Below are 24,702 nucleotides of genomic sequence, written 5' to 3'. Positions count from 1 at the left end.
AGGTGATGTGTTTGTAAAGCATCAACTGTGTCAACACCACCATGCCGGCGCCTTTCACTTTAACGTTAGATTACACTCGATTAGCTACTTTTAGCAAACACTTACGTTGGCCTGATAACATCCACTTACAAAATATAACATATGTATTTAATTTGTAGCACATGCTCACATTCTGTGTTTAGAACGGCAACTGAGATTTCGCGACTTTTACCAAATTTGAGGACCCTCAGGACGGAACCTTGAGGTCTTCCAGAGCTCTGGAGATAGTCGTACTTTAAATGCTTGGTAACGCTTATAGACTAGTGCTTGTAAGCACAAAATGTATAGAATATTTTTGGAACATTTAGTGTGTTTATAACAGCAAATGAGAGATCCAAGAAAGCCACAAATGGCATCGGATTCCTCACTTTGGAAAATTGTATGGTTTATTTATTTATTTTTATTTTATTTTATTTTTTTTATTTTTTTTGGGGGGGGGGGTAAGTTAAAACTGTACTTCAACAGCTTGTCCACTGGGTAGAAAATCCAGATAAATCTGCACCCACCCAGTTTGAATTTGCCATTTATTTATTTTAATATTTCGTCTGTGTTATTTAAGTAGAAGACCTGCATTTTTAAAGCAATAGTCAACAATGGAAGCCCATTATGAAAAACTGACATTTATTTATCATTTATGATCAATTGGACATTTTTGTGCTCTATTTAATCAAATATATATATTTTTTTTAAAGTATCCCAAACTTTCTTGACAAAAGCCTAATGTAGAAACAATGCCTACTAGTGGACGACAAGACCGTTGCTCCATTTTCCCCGGTGGGTCAAACATGATCAAAAGCGCTGTTTCGCAATTAAAAGCGAACTTAAATAAACACGCAAGAGGTGTCAAGCATACATTTAATCGTCCGTTAACGTGACACAAAAATGTATTTGTGAAGAGGAGGAGGAAGAGTTGGCATGTACTGACACGAAGGCCCGCGAGACACGCAGCCAGAAAAACATTACAAGTGATTCACAGGCATTGCATGGCACATCAACACATACCTCTTAGCCTGACTCACACCACCCACTCACCCACCCACCCCCACACGCACACGCACATGCACACACCTGTGTGCATGTTGAATTAAAGTCGAAATTCCAATTAAAATGTACAAGTAGTGACAGTCTCCAAGCCTTCTAACAGCCTGAAATTGAGGGGGGGGGGGGGGGGGGGGGGGGCGACATATCAACAACAAAGTGTTTTGGGCCAAACACTGATAGGATCTGCTGTGCCACCAGCAGCCCCCATTTGGCCTGCATGAGCTGCTACACCTGCAGACAAAAAAGGTACAACCTCACTGACGTTGGCCTGATAACATCCACCCACGCCCTGATCCATAAAAATGTTTTTATTAGAATTAGAAATTCAGTTCATGATATGACTAAACTGTATTTATTCAGCCTACTAGTTTTAATTCATTATTATATTAAAGCATTCTAAATACTGTGTTCATGTTTTTTTTTTTAAAACTCCTGGGGGTTTTTGGGTAGTTTTTCATGATAATTGTCACTAATTTGACTAATAAATGATATTAGAATTAAGCTGTGTAATGTCCTCTAGCGGCCAAATATGGGACTGCAGGTAATACGGCCCAAAAGTTCACTGACAAAAATGAGAAACAATAATCATAACATTTAATAGATCAGCGTTTATTTGCCTCGTTGCTTAATACATTTTAAACTTAAACTACAGGAATTTGCTTTCAAGCCAGGGTTCATGTTCCAAAATGGGATTTCAAGTCCAGTTGTGGGTTGACCTTTCCTTCCTTCCTTCCTTCCTTCCTTCCTTCCTTCCTTCCTTCCTTCCTTGCTTCCTTCCTTCCTTCAATAAATTACAGTCGTTAAAAAGTGTATTCAGTGCCCACTTTTGGCCCACTCTGTGTATTGTAGTCCATAAAACGGGGAACTGTCGCCCTCTAGCGTTACAATGACATTATTGCAGGTCAAGTTCATCCAGGGATCAAATGGAAAACAGTATTTTAGTCGATCGAGGTTTGTTTGTCGGTATTTTATACTTACTGCATCCTAGTCTGTTATAGTTTTTCCATTTTAAAGCAAGTAAAAAAGACCCCTCATTTCTGCTCATTTACATTTCTACTCATCTCGTGGCACCAACGAGGTCACTTTGTGATTGTAAGTGCACAGCTGATGATTGTAGCATATTTAGCTTAGCATCAAAACAGTCACAAGAAGAAGAAAAGGTGGGTTCTCGTGGAAACAAAAGGTGACTGAGGTAAATACCTTGTTGTGTAATTACGTATGTCGTATGTATTTATTTAGTCGGGTTTTTTTTCGAGTCGCACTTGAGTCCAGTTGGTGGCGCTACCTCACTATTAAGATAGTTTGACAACCGCCTCGAAGAAACACCACAGAAGAAGAACGAACACCACAAAAGAAGAATGCAAAACAAACACACACAAAACATGGCGACCCTCCAAGTAATAACAAGCCAGCGTTTGGTGGCGTGAAGGTGAAAAGGAGCTCGGTATGTTGTTCGTCGCTTTGATTTGATTAATTTTGTAAAATACACATTGAAACAAAGTTGTTATTTAGTTCAATATTTATTTCGGAATGTCCAGCCGACATCGATCGTTACGTAGTAATCATGCGTTGACAATGACGTCACCAACTGCGCCCGAGTAGCTTTAAAAAAAAAATAAAAAAAACAGTTTTCATTTAATGAAACGACATAAAATCCCAATAAAATGTAGCGATTAGGGCGTCGGGAAGGATTCGGAAGGGAAGGGATTTTAGTCCCGATGTTGTTAAACAAGATCTACTGCAAATGTGTCTGCTTCATGTTTGTTGCGGCGCAAGTGTGTGTAAAAAACTGAAACTTGAAAATTCATCATCAAAAGACAAGACTAAATCGTGTCGTGCAAATTGCAGTAAGGCACATTATGTATGCATTTTTCTATATTGCCATGTATTTTTTTTTTCCATCATGAAGGGCGACCCTCAGGTTGCCAGGCACAGTGGAATCATGTATGCGTTTTTCCTATATTGTAATGTATTTTTCTCACTTTTTACAGACATTACAAGCACTTGTTTCCATCCTCTGGATCCCAGTGGCGATGTCCCGCTCGTCCAGCTTCCAGAGAGCCCAAATGTCTCCCGAGGAGGTCTTCGCGTTCCCACGCAACGCTAAAGGCTGAAGATATTTTATTTTGGGATGTCAATCATTAATAAGAGGCAATAAATATAAATATATATCTTTTACAGTTTGATATGTACAGTATTTTGTTAATAGTCCCAAGTAGGTTACTTGTAAACACAAGAGCTCTGTTAACGCAATATGCTTGTCACTCATTTACATTTTGAAGCACCTCAGTTGTGCTGTTTTTTTATTTATTTTTTTATTATGGCTCAGTTTCACAGATGTGTTCAGCCCCGATGAACTGGAATGCAGTATGGTATTTCAGTTTTTAATACACTGTAAATACTGTACCATGAGGCTGGAGTCTGTTGTTGTTGTGAGTGCTAATGTTTTTGTTTTCATGGATTATTGTTTTCCTTTATGTCAGTCTTCCAGGTGCTTCATCTTATCTTTCAAAGTGCTCTAAATTGCTAGAGGATTCTGCATCATTTGCTCAATTGTCAAAAATTAAAAAAATTAAAAAGTATCTGCATTACTGATCACATTTTATTGCTCAGTGACTCTCCGTACTGTGTTTTTAGGTTTTTATGTCTCCAAAGTATTGTCTGGCTCCAACTCAAATTCCTCGCAAATAAAGATGATTCTGATTCTGACCTTGGATGAGTTGCAGCAAAAGTCTATGAACTCCTTTTCTTCTTCTCAAAATTGTCGACTACTTTTGATAACTAGACCTCCACAAATGTGTGCATACCTTTTAACATTGAACCATTTTGTCTTTGTGCCTGGATTTGGAAGTTGCATTTGGATAAATTTTTCCGAATAAACAAAGTGGAAAATAAACATTTATCTCTCTTTGTCTCGCTTGTGATGCCAAATGTGACTAAATCCCGCCCTCTGGTGGTGAAATCAGGTCTTGAACATAATGTGACAAAATAAAACTGTTTTCTCTTTTATTTAAACAAGAGACACAACACGGTCGTCGTTCAAATGAATATACTAATTCAATATTTAAAGAATAAAAAGATGCCTCACGAAGAGTTGAAATGGAAGGTCATTCCTGATCGGGGGCCTAAAAGTTGGTTCAGCGGTCAGGGCTCGGAGGAGCCATCGGAGTGCGGGCGAACATTTCGGTTGGGTGGCGGTGGGCCACAACCAGCAAATCCACGCTGAGGGGCAAGCAGGAATTGCTGGCTTGTATGTCACTATCCTGTAAATATGACGTCCAACACCTTCACGTCTCAGGCAAGCTGGTCTGGTGTTTAAAACAGTACCTCGTCTTCTGACAATGCGGGTTCGATGCCCGTTTTATCCTCTTTATTTAAAACGTCCAAATATACAATATAAACTGAAGACCGGGTGAGGATGGAACCCGAGTCTCGCAAACGGTAGTCAGCAACCCGTACCACTGGACTACTCTCCGGTGGAAATATGTCCTTGTAATTTGTTGTTGTAATTCAATGGCGATTAATACGAAAATATTTGTTTTATTTATTTTCGTTAGAAAATTCCATCTGTGATAGTCCTGTGGTCTAAATCTTTACCCGCAGTTCCGCTGACTCGGGTTCGATCCCCACCCTCTCTGTCCCATTTATAATATATTCCACATAAATGGAGCAGAAGGAAAGACCGAACCCGAGCCGCCTGCGTCGGAGGTAGCATAGCTACACAATGGACCAACTCCAGCTTGACAACTCTCGGCATTGGGAACGTATTGATCTTTCTCCTCCACCCTATGGAGTGGTGGACTATGTTGCAGTTGACAAACTCAGGTGGTTCGTACGTTGTCTTAGCGACGGCAACGGTGCTGAAACGTCATAAATACAACCAAAATATTTTAAGCTTTTCAGTCAAATTGGCTAAATGGTCTAAAACTTTACCTCCGGTTCGGGAGTCCCGGGTTCGATCCCCACTCTGAACTCCACTTATTAACAAATATTGTGGAGAGATATAAATGGTGGACAAAGGAAGGTTCGAACACGAGTCACTTGTATTGTAGTCAGTGACCCAAACCACTGGACTATGTTCCAGTTGACAAACTCAGGTTGTTTGTACATATTAATGTCTTAGCGACGTCAACTGTGCTCAAATGTAATAAATACAACCAAAAAATTCTGAAATCTTCAGTCGCATTGGCGAATGGTCTAAAACTTTACCTCCGGTTCGGGCGTCCAGGGTTCGATGCCCACTCTGAACTCCACTTATTAACAAATATTGTGGAGAGATATAAATGGTGGACAAAGGAAGGTTCGAACACGAGTCACTTGTATTGTAGTCAGTGACCCAAACCACTGGACTATGTTCCAGTTGACAAACTCAGGTTGTTTGTACATATTAATGTCTTAGCGACGTCAACTGTGCTCAAATGTAATAAATACAACCAAAAAATTCTGAAATCTTCAGTCGCATTGGCGAATGGTCTAAAACTTTACCTCCGGTTCAGGCGTCCCGGGTTCGATGCCCACTCTGAACTCCACTTATTAACAAATATTGTGGAGAGATATAAATGGTGGACAAAGGAAGGTTCGAACACGAGTCACTTGTATTGTAGGCAGTGACCCAAACCTCTGGGCTATGTTCCAGTTGACAAACTCAGGTGGTTTGTACATATTAATGTCTTAGCGACGTCAACTGTGCTCAAATGTAATAAATACAACCAAAAAATTCTGAAATCTTCAGTCGCATTGGCGAATGGTCTAAAACTTTACCTCCGGTTCAGGCGTCCCGGGTTCGATGCCCACTCTGAACTCCACTTATTAACAAATATTGTGGAGAGATATAAATGGTGGACAAAGGAAGGTTCGAACACGAGTCACTTGTATTGTAGGCAGTGACCCAAACCTCTGGGCTATGTTCCAGTTGACAAACTCAGGTGGTTTGTACATATTAATGTCTTAGCGACGTCAACTGTGCTCAGATGTAATAAATACAACCAAAAAATTCTGAAATCTTCAGTCGCATTGGCCGAATGGTCTAAAACTTTACCGCCGGTACGGGCGTCCCGGGTTCGATGCCCACTCTGAACTCCACTTATTAACAAATATTGTGGAGAGATATAAATGGTGGACAAAGGAAGGATCGAACACGAGTCACCACAACTACAGTCAGTAACACAAACCACTGAGCTATTTTCCATCCAACAGCCATTGGCGATTTCTACCTATTTATATGAGCGACGACACCGGTGTTAGAACATAAGTACAACCAAAAAAATTTCTGAATTTTCAGCCGAATTGGGCGAATGGTCTAAAACTTTACCTCGGGTTTTGGTGACCCAGGTTCAATCCCCACCTTCTCCTCCACTTCAGTATAGATAGATATAGATACATGGAGCAGAAAGGAGGCTCGAACCAGAGTCTCCTGGGCAGCAGGCAAAGCATTAAAGCTTTAGACCAGTTTTGGTCAGTCGTTTGCATGGCGTTTGTTTGTATTCATCGATGAGTAAATCCATGAGCACGCTTCGTGCCAAAATATCTGACAAATACCAATGAACATACCGGACATCGTCAGTGGGATCTAGCCTAGTGCGTTACGACCAGAACTGCGAAGCAGGCGGTCCAGGTTCGAACCCCCCTGCTGCCAGTTTGCTGTGTTTAAGCCAATATATTTAGCTGTTTGCTTTTTCAATGGAACACACATTTGTTATACTTTCCTGTGATAGTTTTTTTTTTTTCCAATTATTGCGTCATCACCGTCAACCTATTTAAGTCGGGCCAAATGAGAGACTCGTTCTCCTTTGCCAGATGTCCGTCACCGGCGTTTCCACAAGATCGCCCAAAACTTTGACAAGGTAACAAAGTGCTCACACTCTCTTCTTAAGCTTCGCAAATTTCGCTGCATTTTGCTCACTTTGAACATTTCGAAGTGACCAATACATGTCAAAGCAAGTCAAATTAACACCAAGTCTCTCTTTTCAGGGTGCTAACATCTTGCTAGCATGCTAGCTAAAACCTTTGAGCTTTCGGAGGCATTTAACGTCTCCTGCGAGCTTAAACTACACCAAAATGCATTTATCTGGCGTATATGCTGATAAATGAATGCACACAGTAAGTAAACTAAACAATAACGGGGAATTTACGAGAGTTTAATTTATAATTTAGTACATGCACTAATGACGTGAATGTACTTTTGAATTAGTGGCACTTTTTATAATTAAAGTTTTGGCTCAAACTTTCCCAGCATTTGGACAAAAGTGCCGTTTTGCAGGAGGTAAGTACACAACTTGTACAGATTCACAACTGAATGAAGTATAATTATATTAAAGTGTGTTTTTTGTTTTGTTTTTTTTCACATCTTGAAATTGAGTCCAAAATGGCTGACTTTAATTTTTTATTTCAAATGAAACAGAATTATTCATCCGTTTCTCCTTTCTGTTCATAGGTTTGAATCTTCAACCGAATGGCCAAATTGAGTGAATTCCTGTTTCTCTACACAGCATATCCTTTATTAAACAGAATAAATCAAGTAATTGTCTTTGGGTTAATTCTCATTTCTGATTACAGGTTCAAATCTTCAACAAAATGGCTGACTTCCTGTGACTTTTGGGGCAGGCCTCTTGAGCCTTTTGTGGGTCTACTGATAAACTCCTCGCTCAATTGTCACGTTGCGAAGTCAAACTGGCTCGTGGTGCTGAATTGGGAGACGTCGAACGCTAACCGTGTTGTTGTGTCTTTCAGGCCGTCGCTGACGAGGCGTCCGGCTGCGCCCTGCTCGCCTCACTGGTGAGAAACTTTCATACATGTAAAAAAACAAAAGTGACTCATTTCTTTAAGCACGAGCTGACCAGGCAGCCTCCAGCGACGTCATCACAGTTCAGGTGGGAACACTCACTCGATGGCAACACCAAATGTTGGGGTTAACGTTTAATGTTGTGGTGCTTTTGTATCAACCCAGGAAGAATCTGATGGACTGAAGGAGGGTAAGGACACCCGAGATGACTTTCCAGCAGTAACCTTTGGGTTTTGTTCTACAAGATATTGATATAAAAACAAAAACAAACTGGCTGACAAAGTTTTTAATTTGTTCTCGTCTGCAGTTCCCCCAAAGTTGCACTCTGAGATGCGCTGCAGCCAGATCCCTCAAGTTCTTTACCTTCTCGCTCCTGGACAGTAGCATGTTCTTGCTGCTCACGTCCACCAGGTGGTGCCGAAGAATTGTGGAGAATCTGATCATGGATCAACTGGTGAAGTAGATCTCTAAGCTTGGGACCTGTTGAAAAGACAGACTTAATGAATTTTGTTTGTTGTTCCAGGTGGTGGAAACATGGCGTCACAATCAACTTCCTGTCCAACATGTTGAGCAGTGACATGCGCTACAAATAAACACAGCAAATTTAAGTTTGACGCACCCTCACCTGCTTTTTCTTTTTGACTCTTCATGCAGGTCGGCTTCCATTCAAAGTGCCATCGGGGGACTCTGCTACCAAGATCCTCCACCTGCTGGGCAAAGAAGAGTTCCACATGAATGTGCAGGTCAACGACGCTGCCTTAATCTTGAACGTTGACACATGCTAATAAACTTACTAAATAGGAGCTTGGCTGGTCCCTCGTTCATCTCGTTGTGTTCAGGTCTCCCGGAGAAGTCTCTGCGCCACCAGTCCACTCTGAAGGCTTCAGTCATTTGATACGAGGATGGTTCTTGTTGCAGTAGTAGTGGTCAAGCTAAAGGTGAAGTGGAACTCTAAGCTTGGGACCTGCTCACGTCCACCAGGTGGTGCCGAAGAATTCTGGAGAACCTGATCATGGATCAACTGGTGAAGTAGATCTCTAAGCTTGGACCTGTTGAAAAGACAGACTTAATGAATTTTGTTTGTTGTTCCAGGTGGTGGAAACATGGCATCATGATCAACTTCCTGTCCAGCATGTTGAGTTGAAGTCAGCTACAAAACAATCTCAGCAAATTTAAGTTTGAAGCGCCCTCACCTGCTTTTTCTATGACTCCACATGCAGGTCGGCTTCCAGTCAAAGTGCCATCGGGGACTCGGCCACCAAGATCCTGGACAAAGAGAAGAGTTCCACATGAATGTGCAGAAGGTCAACATCGCTGCCTTAATCTTGAACGTTGACACATGCTAATAAACTTACTAAATATGAGCTTGGCTGGTCCCTCGTTCATCTCGTTGTGTTCAGGTCTCCCGGAGAAGTCTCTGCACCACCAGTCCACTCTGAAGGCTTCAGTCGTTTGATACGAGGATGGTTCTTGTTGCAGTAGTAGTGGTCAAGCTAAAGGTGAAGTGGAACTCTAAGCTTGGGACTTGCTCACGTCCAGCAGGTGGTGCCGAAGAATTCTGGAGAACCTGATCATGGATCAACTGGTGAAGTAGATCTCTAAGTATGGGACCTGTTGAAAAGACAGACTTAATGAATTTTGTTTGTTGTTCCAGGTGGTGGAAACATGGTGTCACAATCAACTTCCTGTCCAACATGTTGAGCGGTGACATTGCGCTACAAATAAACACAGCAAATTTAAGTTTGACGCGCCCTCACCTGCTTTTTCTTTTTGACTCCACATGCAGGTCGGCTTCCAGTCAAAGTGCCATCGGGGGACTCTGCTACCAAGATCCTCCACCTGCTGGGCAAAGAGAAGAGTTCCACAATGTGCAGAAGGTCAACGACGCTGCCTTAATCTTTAATGTTGACACATGCTAATAAACTTACTAAACAGCAGCTTGACTGGTCCCTCGTTCATCTCTTGGTTTCAGATCTCCTGGAGAAGTCTCACGCCACCAGTCCACTCAGAAGGCCTGAGTCGTTTGAAACGAAGACTGTTCTTGTTCAAGCAGAAGGTTCCAGTCTACCTGAGATGACTTTCCAGCGCTGTCCTTTCTTGATGCGTTTTGGCTGCAGTCATGATAGCCTCTTGTTTGAAGTCATTGGGAGCTGAGGAACAAGATGGTTGTATTTTTATTTATTTATTTATTTTTTAAACACAACAATAGCTGACTAGCAATTGAGCAGTTAAGTTTTTAACAACTTTCTCTTCTGCAGTTTCACTCGGAGATACGCTGCAGCCAGGACCCTCAAGTTCTTTACCTTCTTGGTCCTGGACACTTGGATGTTCTTCATGTGCACGTCCACCAGGTGGCGCTGAAGGATCCCTGGAGAACCTGATCTCCTGAAGTAAATTTCAATCATGGTTGGAACCTTTTGCAATGACAGACTTGATGAATCCAAATACTTGGTTTCTTGTTGTAGGTGGTGGAAACATTGCGTCATGGTCAACTTTCTGTCCAACATGTTGAGAGGTGACGTAAGCTACAAAACAAGCTCAGCAAATTTAAGTTTGAAGTGCCCTCGCCTGCTTTTTCCTTTGACTCCATATGCAGGTCAGCTTCCAGTCCAAGTGCCATCGGGGACTCGGCCAGCAAGCTCCTCCACCTGCTGGGGAAAAGAGACAAGTTCTACATGAACGTGCAGAAGGTCCTCAACGCTGCCTTCAGCCTTGTTGCCTTGCTAATACATACAACAGCAGCTTGACTGGTTCCCCGTTAATCTCTTGTTGTGTTCAGGTCTCCTGGAGAAGTCTGTACCACCGTGGAGTCTTCAGAAGACATTTGATACGAAGACTGTTCCTCTCGTCACACTCAAACAGCTTCTGCCGAAGGTTGCGGTCGACAGTTAACCACAAAAAATGTGTCCACTTCCATGTTCCTCGTCATTCCGGGGCGATCTTTCCTACAAGGTGAAACGCTGCACACCAAAAATGTTTTTCTTGTTGCTTCCTTTCATCCACAAGGTGCTGAAGCCAAATTTTGGAGCAGCCTGAGAAGCGGGAGACCTTGACCCCTGGACGGTACGCGCTTTGAAATGTCTTCATTTCACAATTGGGTCCAGTTTTTTGTTTTTCCACATTTCTTCCAGAGTTGCAGAGGAACACGCAGCCGTGCGAGTGCTCTCAGGCCCAGAAAACAAGTGGCCCGTCTTCCTCGCTGGTAGGTTTCGTGTCAAAGATCATTTGCTGCACAACAGGTTGACTTAACTTTTGACTCACGGATGTCTTGTTGTCTTAGGTCCGCACACCGGGCCACGCTCTCGTCACACAGCCGACCACTTCACCAGGCAGCGACGAGGAGACGGTTACTGATGTCATCAGACTTCGACTTGGTTTCCTTTGTGATTTCATGTCTGTTGCTTAACATCTACTCTGCAAATAAATAAAAGCTGATTACAACACTTAAACTCTTCTCATTCTTCAAACACAAATCACAAAAAGAAAAACTTAGTTTATTTACTTAAAAAACAAAAAAAAACAAAATTCAAAAAATATTTTCAAAACTTTTTTTCAAAAAAAATTTTCGTTTTTTTTTTTTTTTTTTTTTTTTCAAAATTTTTTTCCGGATTTTTTTTTTTTTTTTTTTTTTCAAAAAATTTTCTGGATTTTTTTTTTTCCAAAAAAATTTTTTCCCCCTGGGATTTCCCCCCCAGGATTTTTTTTTTTTTTCCTGCCCCCTGAAAAAAATTTCTGGGAAAATGAGCAGGGCAAGGGCTGGAATAATGCTTTGTGATTGGCTGAGGAAATGAGAATCCAAGGCTGTGATTGGTCCAAAAGTGGGCGTGGCTACGCACATTTGAAGCATTCTGATTGGTCGAGATGTGGAAAAAGCGCAAAAGTGGGCGTGGTTATGCAAATGAGGTCACCCTGATTGGCTGGGCTCGGCGCGTTGAAGCGCTGTGATTGGTGGATCCGAAGACGGCTTTTCCGAAGCTGTTTTGGAGTCCTGAGGTCTAAGTTGCACATCAGTCACTACAGTGAATGCCAGTTTATTACTGTTTCCCTCTATCTCCACATGAGCAAAGCTACAAGACTTTTCAAAGTCCTGTAGTTTTGCGTCATGTGGAGACAGAGAGCAACAATGATACACTCGCGTTCACTGTAATGACTGCTGCGCAACTCTCACCTCAAGACTCAAAGCAGCTTTTGAAGAGCCGTCCACTGCGGCGACCACGATGCGCGAAAGGCTCCGAATGAGGTAAGGGTAGACTTAGCAAGAAAACACCATGACTCAAGTTGAACAATTTATTGAGCAGCAAAACTGTGATGACATTTTAGGAATGAACATTAGTGCAGGACGAATTCAAGTTGCACACGTTAACATTGACGACAGGCCGCGCACGAAAGCCGCCGAAGTGTCGAGCGCTTGCCGAGCTCGAGTGTGACGGCACCGAGGCGGATGTGAGCGCACAAACCCGTCTGACATCTCTCTCTCTGACAAAACCCAAGATGAGCACAAAAGTAAGTTCTTTTCAAAAGTATTTTATTGACCGCTTAGTATACGGCAATGTCATTGGAAAAACAAGTCCAAAAATGTGAGATGTTTTTAAATGACATTGATGTGGACCAAGTAATTACTGAAATATATTTTTGACGCAAGTTATTTTCAAACTATTCAAACTTCTGTTTTTTTTTGTTTTAAATAACTCATTCCACATCCGTGTCCTTTAAAAACACGCCCAGAAACATGATACATGTTTTTAAACATTGATGTGGACCAAGTAATTTAAATTTTTTTTTTTTAATATTCAATGTCATTCAAAAACAAAAAGCATTCCACAGTTCTGGACATGTGTTTTTGAATGACATTGAGGTGGACCAAGTTGTTTGAAAAATATTAAAACATTACTTTTTTTAAATAACTTGGTCCACAACCATGTCGTTTGAAAACACGTCAAGAAATGTGATAGGTGTTTTTAAACGACATTGATGTGGACAAAGTGGTCATTTAAATAATATAATTTTTCTAACATAAATTACTTTTAAAAATAAAACAGATTATTTATTATTATTATTATTATCGATCCAAATCAATGTCATAAAAACAAAGCATGACAGATTTCTGGGCATGTGTTTTTAAATGATATTGCGATGGACCAAGTTATTTAAAAAAAAAAATATATATATATATTTAACATAAGTTACTTTAAAAATATTCAAACATATATGCTCTTTTTTTTTTTTAAATAACTTGGTCCACATCAATGTCAAACGGCACATTTCTGGAAATGTTTTTAAATGACATGTGGCCCAAGTTATTAAAAAAAAATAGAGAAAGCCGCCTGTCGCCCGAAGTCAGCTGGGACCGAGTGAGGATAAGCGGGATGGAAAATTGATGGATGATAACATTATACACATTGTCATTTAAAAAAAAAAAAACATTTTAAATCAACTTTTCAATAATAATAATATTTATTATATTTTCCAACCAACTTGGTCCACATCACTGTTATTTAAAAACATGTCCAGAAGTGTTCGATTATGTTCTTGCTGTCTGTGTGTGTTGGTTCAAGTTAAAGTTCAGAGAGAGAGAGATGGGTGGGCGCACTCACGCCCCCTTGTGGTATCATGTGACATCACACATCGCCTCGAGCACACTATGGCAAGCCTCCTCAACTTTGAAAAACTAAGTTTGACTATGTGGAATGAACACTGTAGATATCAACATCGTCCTTCGGACTCGTCACAAACGACAGATAGAGATTTCTTTCATGCAGTTTTGCCTCGTCAAAACTGATTTCCAGATATCTGCAGCGTTATTTCGCCTCAGACAAATGACGTCACTTTTGCCATTGATGTGTGTAGGGTTCGTCATTTCGGATAGCTATAATTCAGTAGCCAATATCTGCTCGTGAATTACAAATATCAGCAACGGAATTGTAGATATCTGTAATGACGAACCCCATACACACGAATGGAAAAAGTGACGTCATGTGTCCTCGGCGAAATGACGTCACAGCTATCTGGAATTCAGTTTTGATGAGGCAAAACTGAATGAGCGAGGTCTTCAACACATATCCAGTCCAGCTCTTCAATGTTAAGAAGGCTTCCCATAAGCACACAACATCGCGTACTCACAAGTGTCCAAATGCAGGTTGGCGTCCCGTCCGCCTTTCCCAGAAGTCTGTCGGCCGTCGGCCCGAAACCTCCCCGATCCTGTCGTGCGCACAAAAGTAGTGAGTAACATTCTTAAAAATATTCAAAACTTACATATTCTTTTTTGTATTATGAAGTAGCTTGGTCCACATGAATGTCATTAAAAAAAAAAAACATGGCACACTTTTGGACAATAATTTTTAAATGCCATTAATGGGGACTAAGTTATCTAAAAAATATATTTTTTAACAATAAAATATTTTTCCAGAATAAAGTCAATTTTAAACAAGTTATTTTAAAAATAGATTTTTAATCATACTTTGGATTTTTTTTAAATACATTTGTTCACATCAATGTTATTAAAAAAACATGCCACATTTCTGGACATGTTTTTAAATGACACTGATGTGGACTACGTTTTGTCATCAATATATTTAACAACAAAAAATAAACATCAGGAAAAAAATACATTTTATATAAGTTATAATAACAAATACAATATTTTATATTTTTTCAGAACAGACTGATGCCATTAAAAAAACACCCAGAAATGTGACGTTACTTGTTAAAAAAAAGAAAATATTTTGTAACTTTTAAATAATAATATATTTAAAAACTTTTTTTTCCAACTAACTTGGTCCACATCACTATTATTGATAAACATTTGATAATGTTCTTACTGTCTGTGTGTGTTGGTTCAAGTTAAAGTTCAGAGAGAGAGAGATGGGTGGGCGCACTCACGCCCCCTTGTGGTGTCATGTGACATCACACATCGCCTCGAGCACACTATGGATGGCAAGCCTTCTCAACTTTGAAAAACTAAGTTTGACTATGTGGAATGAACATCGTCGTTTGGACTCTGAGCCGCTTATCCTCACTCGGGTCGCGGGAGTGCTGGAGCCTATCCCAGCTTTCATCGGGCAGGAGGCGGGGTACACCCTGAACTGGTTGGCTGCCAATCGCATGGCACATATAAACAAACAACCATTCGCACTCACATTCACACTTATGGGCAATTTAGAGTCTTCAATTAACCTACTATGCGTGTTTTTGTTCACATTCATGTCATTTAAAAAACAAACAAACAAAAAAAAAACACATTTCGAGACGTGTTTTTTAATGACCATGTGGACTAAGTTATTTTTTAAAAAAAATATTTTTATACAACGACATTTTTGTTTTCCAGAATGAAATACATTTTAAATAAGTTATTTTAAAAATATTTCATTTTTATTATATTTTATATTTCCTTGAATAACATGATCCACATTGATGTTGTTACGTTGTTTTTAAAATAAATCTATAGTTTGTAAATGAACTAAATAATATATTTAAAATACTTTCTTTTTTTTTTAACTAACTTGCTCCACATCACTATTATTGATCAACATTTGATAATGTTCTTGCTGTCTGTGTGTGTTGGTTCAACTTAAAGTTCAGAGAGAGAGAGATGGGTGGGCGCACTCACGCCCCCTTGTGGTAGAATGTGACATCACACATCGCCTCGAACACACTATGGCAAGCCTCCTCAACTTTGAAAAACTAAGTTTGACTATGTGGAATGAACATTGTAGATATCAACATCGTCCTTCGGACTCGTCACAAACGACAGATAGAGATTTCTTTCATGCAGTTTTGCCTCGTCAAAACTGATTTCCAGATATCTGCGACATCATTTCGCCGAGGACACATGACGTCACTTTTGCCATTGATGTGATTGAGTTCGTCATTTCGGATAGCTATAATTCAGCAGCCAATATCCGCTCGTGAATTACAAATATCGCCAACGGAATTGTAGATATCTGTAATGACGAACCCCATACACACGAATGGCAAAAGTGACGTCATGTGTCCTCGGCGAAATGATGTCGCAGATATCTGGAATTCAGTTTTGATGAGGCAAAACTGAATGAGCGAGGTCTTCAACACATATCCAGTCCAGCTCTTCAATGTTAAGAAGGCTTGCCATAAGCACACAACATCGCATACTCACACGTGTCCAAATGCAGGTTGGCGTCCCGTCCGCCTTTCCCAGAAGTCTGTCGGCCGTCGGCCCGAAACCTCCCCGATCCTGTCGTGCGCACAAAAGCAAGAGCAGTGAGTAACATTCTTAAAAATATTCAAACTTACACATTCTTTTTTGTATTATGAAATAGCTTGGTCCACATAAATGTCATTAAAAAAAAAAACATGGCACACTTCTGGACAATAGTTTTTAAATGCCATTAATGGGGACTAAGTTATCTTAAAAAATATATTTTTTAACAATAAAATATTTTTCCAGAATAAAGTCAATTTTAAACAAGTTATTTTAAAAATATATTTTTAATAATACTTTCAATTTTTTTTTAAAATAACCACATCGATGTTATGTTAAAAAAACATGCCAAATTTCGGGACATGTTTTTAAATGGCACTGATGTGGACTAGGTTTTGTCACAAATATATTTAACAATAAAAAATAAACATCAGGAAAAGCATACATTTTATATAAGTTACAATAACAAATATAATATTTTTTAAATATTTTATATTTTTTCAGAACAGATTGATGCCATTAAAAAAAACACCCAGAAATGTGACGTTACTTGTTAAAAAAAAGAAAATATTTTGTAAATAAACTTAAATAATATTTAAAATACTTTTTTTTTTCAACTAACTTGGTCCACATCACTATTATTGATAAACATTTGATAATGTTCTTTCTTGCTGTCTGTGTTTGTTCAAGTTAAAGTTCAGAGATGGGTGGGCGCACTTCCGCCCCCTTGTGGTGTCATGTGACATCGCACATCGCCTCAAGCACACTATGTATGGCAAGCCTTCTCAACTTTGAAAAACTAAGTTTGACTATGTGGAATGAACACTGTAGATATCAACATCGTCCTTCGGACTCGTCACAAACGACAGATAGAAATTTCTTTTATTCAGTTTTTTCCTCATCAAAATTTAATTCCAGATTTCTGCAATGTCATTTCGCCTCAAAAGACGCCACTTTTGCCATTGATGTGTTGGGTTCGTCATTTCAGATATTTATAATTTAGCAGCCAATACTGCTCGTGAATTACAGATATCGGCAACGGAATTGTAGATATCTGTAATGACGAACCCCATACACATGAATGGCAACTATTTTTTTAATAGTCAAACTTATGTTTTTTTTTTTTTTTGGTTTGTTTTTGCTTTTAAATAACTGTCCACAATGTCATTTAAAAAAACATGCCACATTTCTGGACAGTTATTTAAAAATATAATTTCTCACAATAAAATATTTTTACAGAATAAAGTACATTATAAACAACATGTTTTTTTTAAATATTTTATATTTTTTAAATAACTTGATACATGATTGGCTGGCAATCAGTTCAAAATGGATGGATAACTTGATACACATTGATGTCTTTTAAAAAAGGAACACACCCAGAAATATGACATTATGTTTTGTTTTTTAAAAATAATATTTTGTCAACAAACTTTTAAATACCATATTTAAAATACTTTTTCCCAACTAACTTGCTCCACATCACTGTTATTTAGAAACATGCCCAGAAGTGTTCGATAATGTTCTTGCTGTCTATGTGTGTTGGTTCAAGTTAAAGTTGAGAGAGAGAGAGAGAGCGAGAGAGAGAGAGAGAGAGAGATGGGTGCACTCACGCCCCCTTGTGGTGCCATGTGACATCACACATCGCCTCGAGCACACTATGTATGGCAAGCCTCCTCAACTTTGAAAAACTAAGTTTGACTATGTGGAATGAACACTGTAGATATCAACATCGTCCTTTGGACTCTGAGCCGCTTATCCTCACTCGGGTCGCGGGAGTGCTGGAGCCTATCCCAGCTATCGTCGGGCAGGAGGCGGGGTACACCCTGAACTGGTTGGCTGCCAATCGCATGGCACATATAAACAAACAACCATTCGCACTCACATTCACACCTACGGGCAATTTAGAGTCTTCAATTAACCTACTATGCGTGTTTCTGTTCACATTCATGTCATTATATATCTATTTAAAAAAGCACATTTCTAGACATGTTTTTCAATGATGTTGATGTGGACTAAGTTATTTTTAAAAAATTGTTTTATACAACGAATTTTTTTTTTTCCAGAATGAAATACATTTTAAATAATACATTTTTATTATATTTTATATTTCTTTGAATAACATGATCCACATTGATGTTGTTAAGTTGTTTTTAAAATAAATATATAGTTTGTAAATGAACTAAATAATATATTTAAAATACATTCTTTTTTTTTTAACTAACTTGCTCCACATCACTATTATTGATAAACATTTGATAATGTTCTTGCTGTCTGTGTGTTGGTTCAAGTTAAAGTTCAGAGATAGAGATGGGTGGGCGCACTCACGCCCCCTTGTGGTAGAATGTGACATCACACATCGCCTCGAACACACTATGGCAAGCCTCCTCAACTTTGAAAAACTAAGTTTGACTATGTGGAATGAACATTGTAGATATCAACATCGTCCTTCGGACTCGTCACAAACGACAGATAGAGATTTCTTTCATGCAGTTTTGCCTCGTCAAAACTGATTTCCAGATATCTGCGACATCATTTCGCCGAGGACACATGACGTCACTTTTGCCATTGATGTGATTGAGTTCGTCATTTCGGATAGCTATAATTCAGCAGCCAATATCCGCTCGTGAATTACAAATATCGCCAACGGAATTGTAGATATCTGTAATGACGAACCCCATACACACGAATGGCAAAAGTGACGTCATGTGTCCTCGGCGAAATGATGTCGCAGATATCTGGAATTCAGTTTTGATGAGGCAAAACTGAATGAGCGAGGTCTTCAACACATATCCAGTCCAGCTCTTCAATGTTAAGAAGGCTTGCCATAAGCACACAACATCGCATACTCACACGTGTCCAAATGCAGGTTGGCGTCCCGTCCGCCTTTCCCAGAAGTCTGTCGGCCGTCGGCCCGAAACCTCCCCGATCCTGTCGTGCGCACAAAAGCAAGAGCAGTGAGTAACATTCTTAAAAATATTCAAACTTACACATTCTTTTTTGTATTATGAAATAGCTTGGTCCACATAAATGTCATTAAAAAAAAAAACATGGCACACTTCTGGACAATAGTTTTTAAATGCCATTAATGGGGACTAAGTTATCTTAAAAAATATATTTTTTAACAATAAAATATTTTTCCAGAATAAAGTCAATTTTAAACAAGTTATTTTAAAAATATATTTTTAATAATACTTTCGATTTTTTTTTTTAAATAACCACATCGATGTTATGTTAAAAAAACATGCCAAATTTCTGGACATGTTTTTAAATGGCACTGATGTGGACTAGGTTTTGTCACAAATATATTTAACAATAAAAAATAAACATCAGGAAAAGCATACATTTTATATAAGTTACAATAACAAATACAATATTTTTTTAATATTTTATCTTTTTTCAGAACAGATTGATGCCATTAAAAAAAACACCCAGAAATGTGACGTTACTTGTTAAAAAAAAGAAAATATTTTGTAAATAAACTTTTAAATAATATTTAAAATACTTTTTTTTTTTCAACTAACTTGGTCCACATCACTATTATTGATAAACATTTGATAATGTTCTTTCTTGCTGTCTGTGTTTGTTCAAGTTAAAGTTCAGAGATGGGTGGGCGCACTTCCGCCCCCTTGTGGTGTCATGTGACATCGCACATCGCCTCAAGCACACTATGTATGGCAAGCCTTCTCAACTTTGAAAAACTAAGTTTGACTATGTGGAATGAACACTGTAGATATCAACATCGTCCTTCGGACTCGTCACAAACGACAGATAGAAATTTCTTTTATTCAGTTTTTTCCTCATCAAAATTGAATTCCAGATTTCTGCAATGTCATTTCGCCTCAAAAGACGCCACTTTTGCCATTGATGTGTTGGGTTCGTCATTTCAGATATTTATAATTTAGCAGCCAATACTGCTCGTGAATTACAGATATCGGCAACGGAATTGTAGATATCTGTAATGACGAACCCCATACACATGAATGGCAACTATTTTTTTAATAGTCAAACTTATGTTTTTGTTTTTTTTTGGTTTGTTTTTGCTTTTAAATAACTGTCCACAATGTCATTTAAAAAAACATGCCACATTTCTGGACAGTTATTTAAAAATATAATTTCTCACAATAAAATATTTTTACAGAATAAAGTACATTATAAACAACATGTTTTTTTTAAATATTTTATATTTTTTAAATAACTTGATACATGATTGGCTGGCAATCAGTTCAAAATGGATGGATAACTTGATACACATTGATGTCTTTTAAAAAAGGAACACACCCAGAAATATGACATTATGTTTTGTTTTTTAAAAATAATATTTTGTCAACAAACTTTTAAATACCATATTTAAAATACTTTTTCCCAACTAACTTGCTCCACATCACTGTTATTTAGAAACATGCCCAGAAGTGTTCGATAATGTTCTTGCTGTCTATGTGTGTTGGTTCAAGTTAAAGTTGAGAGAGAGAGAGAGAGCGAGAGAGAGAGAGGGAGAGGGAGAGAGAGAGAGAGAGAGAGAGAGAGATGGGTGCACTCACGCCCCCTTGTGGTGCCATGTGACATCACACATCGCCTCGCGCACACTCTGTATGCCAAGCCTCCTGAACTTTGAAAAACTAAGTTTGACTATGTGGAATGAACACTGTAGATATCAGCATTGTGGTTTGGACTCTGAGCCGCTTATCCTCACTCGGGTCGCGGGAGTGCTGGAGCCTATCCCAGCTATCGTCGGGCAGGAGGCGGGGTACACCCTGAACTGGTTGGCTGCCAATCGCATGGCACATATAAACAAACAACCATTCGCACTCACATTCACACCTACGGGCAATTTAGAGTCTTCAATTAACCTACTATGCGTGTTTCTGTTCACATTCATGTCATTATATATCTATTTAAAAAAGCACATTTCTAGACATGTTTTTCAATGATGTTGATGTGGACTAAGTTATTTTAAAAAAATTGTTTTATACAACGAATTTTTTTTTTTCCCAGAATGAAATACATTTTAAATAATACATTTTTATTATATTTTATATTTCTTTGAATAACATGATCCACATTGATGTTGTTAAGTTGTTTTTAAAATAAATATATAGTTTGTAAATGAACTAAATAATATATTTAAAATACATTATTTTTTTTTAACTAACTTGCTCCACATCACTATTATTGATAAACATTTGATAATGTTCTTGCTGTCTGTGTGTGTTGGTTCAACTTAAAGTTCAGAGAGAGAGAGATGGGTGGGCGCACTCACGCCCCCTTGTGGTGCCATGTGACATCACACATCGCCTCAAGCACACTTATGTATGGCAAGCCTCCTCAACTTTGAAAAACTAAGTTTGACTATGTGGAATGAACACTGTAGATATCAACATCGTCCTTCGGACTCGTCACAAACGACAGATAGAAATTTCTTTTATTCAGTTTTTCCTCAAAATTTTATTCCACATATCTGCAATGCCATTTCGCCTCAAAAGACGCCACTTTTGCCATTGATGTGTAAGGTTCGTCATTTCAGATATTTATAATTTAGCAGCCAATATTGCTCGTGAATTACAGATATCGGCAACGGAATTGTAGATATCTGTAATGACGAACCCCTTCCACATGAATGGCAACAATTTTTTTAATATTCAAACTTGTGGGTTTTTTTTTTGGTTTGTTTTTGTTTTTAAATAACTGTCCACAATGTCATTTAAAAAAAACATGCCACATTTCTGGACAGTTATTTAAAAATATAATTTCTCACAATAAAATATTTTTACGGAATAAAGTACATTATAAACAACAAGTTTTTTTTTTTATATTTTATATTTTTTAAATAACTTGATACATGATTGAGAGAGAGAGAGAGAGAGATGGGTGGGCGCACTCACGCCCTCTTGTGGTGTCATGTGACATCACACATCGCCTCGACCACACTATGTATGGCAAGCCTCCTCAACTTTGAAAAACTAAGTTTGACTATGTGGAATGAACACTGTAGATATCAACATCGTCCTTCGGACTTGTCACAAACGACAGATAGAAATTTCTTTTATTCAGTTTTTCCTCATCAAAATTGAATTCCAGATATCTGCAATGTCATTTCGCCTCAAAAGACGCCACTTTTGCCATTGATGTGTGGGGTTCGTCATTTCAGATATTTATAATTTAGCAGCCAATATCTGCTCGTGAATGACAGATATCGGCAACAGAATTGTAAATATCAGTAATGACGAACCCCATACACATGAATGGCAACTATTTTTTTAATGTTCAAACTTATGTTTTTTTGTTTTTTTTTAATAACTCTGTCCACAATGTCATTATTTATTTTTAAAAAAAAGACATTTCTGTACATGTGTTTTTAAATGACATTGATGTGGAGTTATTTAAAAATATAATTTCTCACAATAAAATATTTTTTCAGAATAAAGTAAATTATAAACAACTCAAGTTTTTTTTTATATTTTATATTTTTTAAATAAGTTAAAGTTCAGAGAGAGAGATGGGTGGGCGCACTCACGCCCTCTTGTGGTGTCATGTGACATCACACATCGCCTCGAGCACACTATGGCAAGCCTCCTCAACTTTGAAAAACTAATTTCGACTATGTGGAATGAACGCTGTAGATAATATATCAACAGATATCAACATCGTCCTTCGGACTAGTCACAAACGACAGAGATTTCTTTCATGCAGTTTTTCCTCATCTAAATTGAATTCCAGATATCTGCAGCGTTATTTCGCCTCAGACAAATGACGTCACTTTTGCCATTCGTGTGTATGGGGTTCTTCATTACAGATATCTACAATTCCGTTGCCGATAACCGCTCGTGAATTCCAGATATCGGCAACGGAATTGCCGATATCTGTAATGACGAACCGCATCGAACAAACATCGCTCACAGAAGACGAAGGCCACATCTGCCGCCGACGGTGTACGCTGAGGTTCAGGAGCACACCTCACATTTACCGGGTAAAATAAATATTTTAGTGGCTCTTATTTTGTATATATATATATATATATATATATATATATATATATGTTTGACATTGTTAAGTGAAATGCTCCTTTTTCATTCGTGTTGACAGCTGACTGGGGGCGCCACGTGATAAAATGAAGACGGAACGGAGAAGCAGACGGCATTTTGGGTTCGCTGCAGGTGGATAATTTAAGTTTGGTTTTAATTTCCTGAGAACGACGGCGACGCAAACAGACGACTGTTTTATTTCAAGTAAGCTTCAACCAAGTGTCTTTTTTCAGAGTTCAAAATGTTTTCATCTGTGCAGAAATAAAATGTTGCTCTCTGTAGCTGTTCATTGATTTCATAAATGCAACACATACTGCTGAAAAAACATTTTTGCGGTATTATCCTCACTTTAGATGTTTTGTGGCTCCTGGTGTTTTGTTTTCGTATTTAAGGGGGGGAGGCCGAGTCACCCAATGCAAATCAATAATAATTGGGTTTGTTGACAACACTGAGAAACCCTCGCTTTTGTCACAAAACCTTTACAAATCTTTTAAACTGTAGCAAATTGTCTCTTTTAATGTTGATAAATAATATGCATTAAGCATTACAATTTGCTTAATCTGTAAATATTTAAATAACACAATATATTTGTACGTCTAAAAAATGTTGTTGTTTTTATGACAAGTGGTCTCATCGATTGTTTCTATTGAAAGCATTCCTTTAAAAAAAACAAACAAAAAAAACAGCATAGTGCAGGCAGGTGTACCTAATGTTTTGACCGGCTCTCGTCGGCGATGGAAACAAAAGCAACATGTGCCACCTTTGTCCAAGCTGCCGCAGCCTGTGGAGGTGCGAACTCAGGCAGGTCGATGTGGACGCACCATTCTTCATTTTGTAGACAAAAAAAGGCTTCTGTGTGGCGAGAACACAAAACAACATTCAAGTCAAACGCTGACTTTTGCCTTTCGATCAACACTTGAATGCCGCGTTTTGTTTGTTGACATTGTTTTAAGACAGCTGTCTAAGCTAGCTGCCGGTGACGTAGCGAGTAACAATAAACACAACTAGAGGGCCTAAGCGTCCTAAATGTGATTCTAGCTTGTGTACATACATACATACATACATACATACATATATATACGGCACGTTGAGTTTAAACATGTTGAACATACTCACTCGAAACACATTGCAGGCAGTCACCGGAAAACCTGCTCACTGAAGCGGATGGGTGCGGGAACCTTGTCTCGCACATATGAATGGCTCGATAGGACACGCCCCTTTTCACTGCGTTCCTACGGCGACGCCAAGCTAGGAAGGTCACAGTCGGCGGTCCATTCCTTGGATGGCGAGAAAACCAAAAGAACCAAAAGATTGTGTGCTAGCACATTGCGCTGCATACGATTACACACGAAAATGCACAATCACAACTATGGAACTGTAAATAACGCTTCACAGAAAATAACATTGCGAGGATTGTTGGGGGTAAATTACTGAATTGACTGGATAGGACACACCTTGATACTGATAAAACAGTACACCTCGTGAAAATCGGTTGAGAATTGAGCAAGTTACGACTTAATTTCAATGTCCGTGCGTTGTATTTGAGGAAGCATCGACCTTTCCAACATGGCCGCTACGTAGGCACGTTTGTTAGCCAGGCTGCGACAGCGCCGATCTAGTTAGTCGTTACATCTGTGGCTGGG

At 38.7% G+C, this 24,702-nt stretch overlaps 3 long non-coding RNA genes across 29 annotated transcripts; 2 read left to right on the top strand and 1 right to left on the bottom strand.

Moving 5' to 3' along the window:
* The first annotated feature begins 2,531 nt into the window (after positions 1 to 2,531).
* Positions 2,532 to 3,794, top strand: LOC133471909 (uncharacterized). The gene is made up of 2 exons (XR_009786442.1): positions 2,532 to 2,927; positions 3,072 to 3,794. It is a non-coding gene; the product is annotated as an uncharacterized LOC133471909 (long non-coding RNA).
* Positions 3,795 to 6,495: 2,701 nt separating this feature from the next.
* Positions 6,496 to 11,304, top strand: LOC133472026 (uncharacterized). Of its 7 annotated transcripts, none has more exons than XR_009786559.1 (21): positions 6,496 to 6,923; positions 7,051 to 7,179; positions 7,313 to 7,342; positions 7,514 to 7,699; positions 7,810 to 7,949; positions 8,027 to 8,051; positions 8,169 to 8,315; positions 8,385 to 8,426; positions 8,516 to 8,604; positions 8,701 to 8,885; positions 8,954 to 8,995; positions 9,082 to 9,165; positions 9,262 to 9,446; positions 9,516 to 9,565; positions 9,648 to 9,738; positions 9,834 to 10,026; positions 10,120 to 10,251; positions 10,327 to 10,551; positions 10,641 to 10,735; positions 10,868 to 11,063; positions 11,142 to 11,304. It is a non-coding gene; the product is annotated as an uncharacterized LOC133472026 (long non-coding RNA). The 7 variants fall into 7 exon arrangements; XR_009786557.1 differs by having other exon boundaries at positions 6,497 to 6,923; positions 10,641 to 10,813; XR_009786558.1 differs by having other exon boundaries at positions 6,497 to 6,923; positions 10,641 to 10,924; positions 10,966 to 11,063.
* On the bottom strand, positions 7,556 to 24,413 carry LOC133472025 (uncharacterized). 21 transcript variants are annotated; one of them, XR_009786536.1, is made up of 15 exons: positions 24,176 to 24,320; positions 23,766 to 23,911; positions 18,891 to 18,968; positions 15,993 to 16,070; positions 13,982 to 14,059; positions 10,165 to 11,275; positions 9,790 to 10,011; positions 9,619 to 9,703; positions 9,217 to 9,472; positions 9,055 to 9,127; positions 8,656 to 8,910; positions 8,487 to 8,571; positions 8,225 to 8,341; positions 7,964 to 8,099; positions 7,556 to 7,862 (listed from the first exon to the last, which is right to left on the bottom strand). It is a non-coding gene; the product is annotated as an uncharacterized LOC133472025 (long non-coding RNA). The 21 variants fall into 21 exon arrangements; XR_009786543.1 differs by having other exon boundaries at positions 7,556 to 7,851; XR_009786531.1 differs by having other exon boundaries at positions 7,556 to 8,099; positions 10,165 to 10,512; positions 10,596 to 11,275.
* Positions 24,414 to 24,702: the final 289 nt, after the last annotated feature.

Source organism: Phyllopteryx taeniolatus, chromosome 22, assembly GCF_024500385.1.
Source record: "Phyllopteryx taeniolatus isolate TA_2022b chromosome 22, UOR_Ptae_1.2, whole genome shotgun sequence".
Lineage (NCBI taxonomy): Eukaryota > Metazoa > Chordata > Actinopteri > Syngnathiformes > Syngnathidae > Phyllopteryx > Phyllopteryx taeniolatus.
The sequence above is the reverse complement of the archived record's forward strand: the minus strand, read 5'-3'. Positions and strand labels throughout refer to the sequence as shown.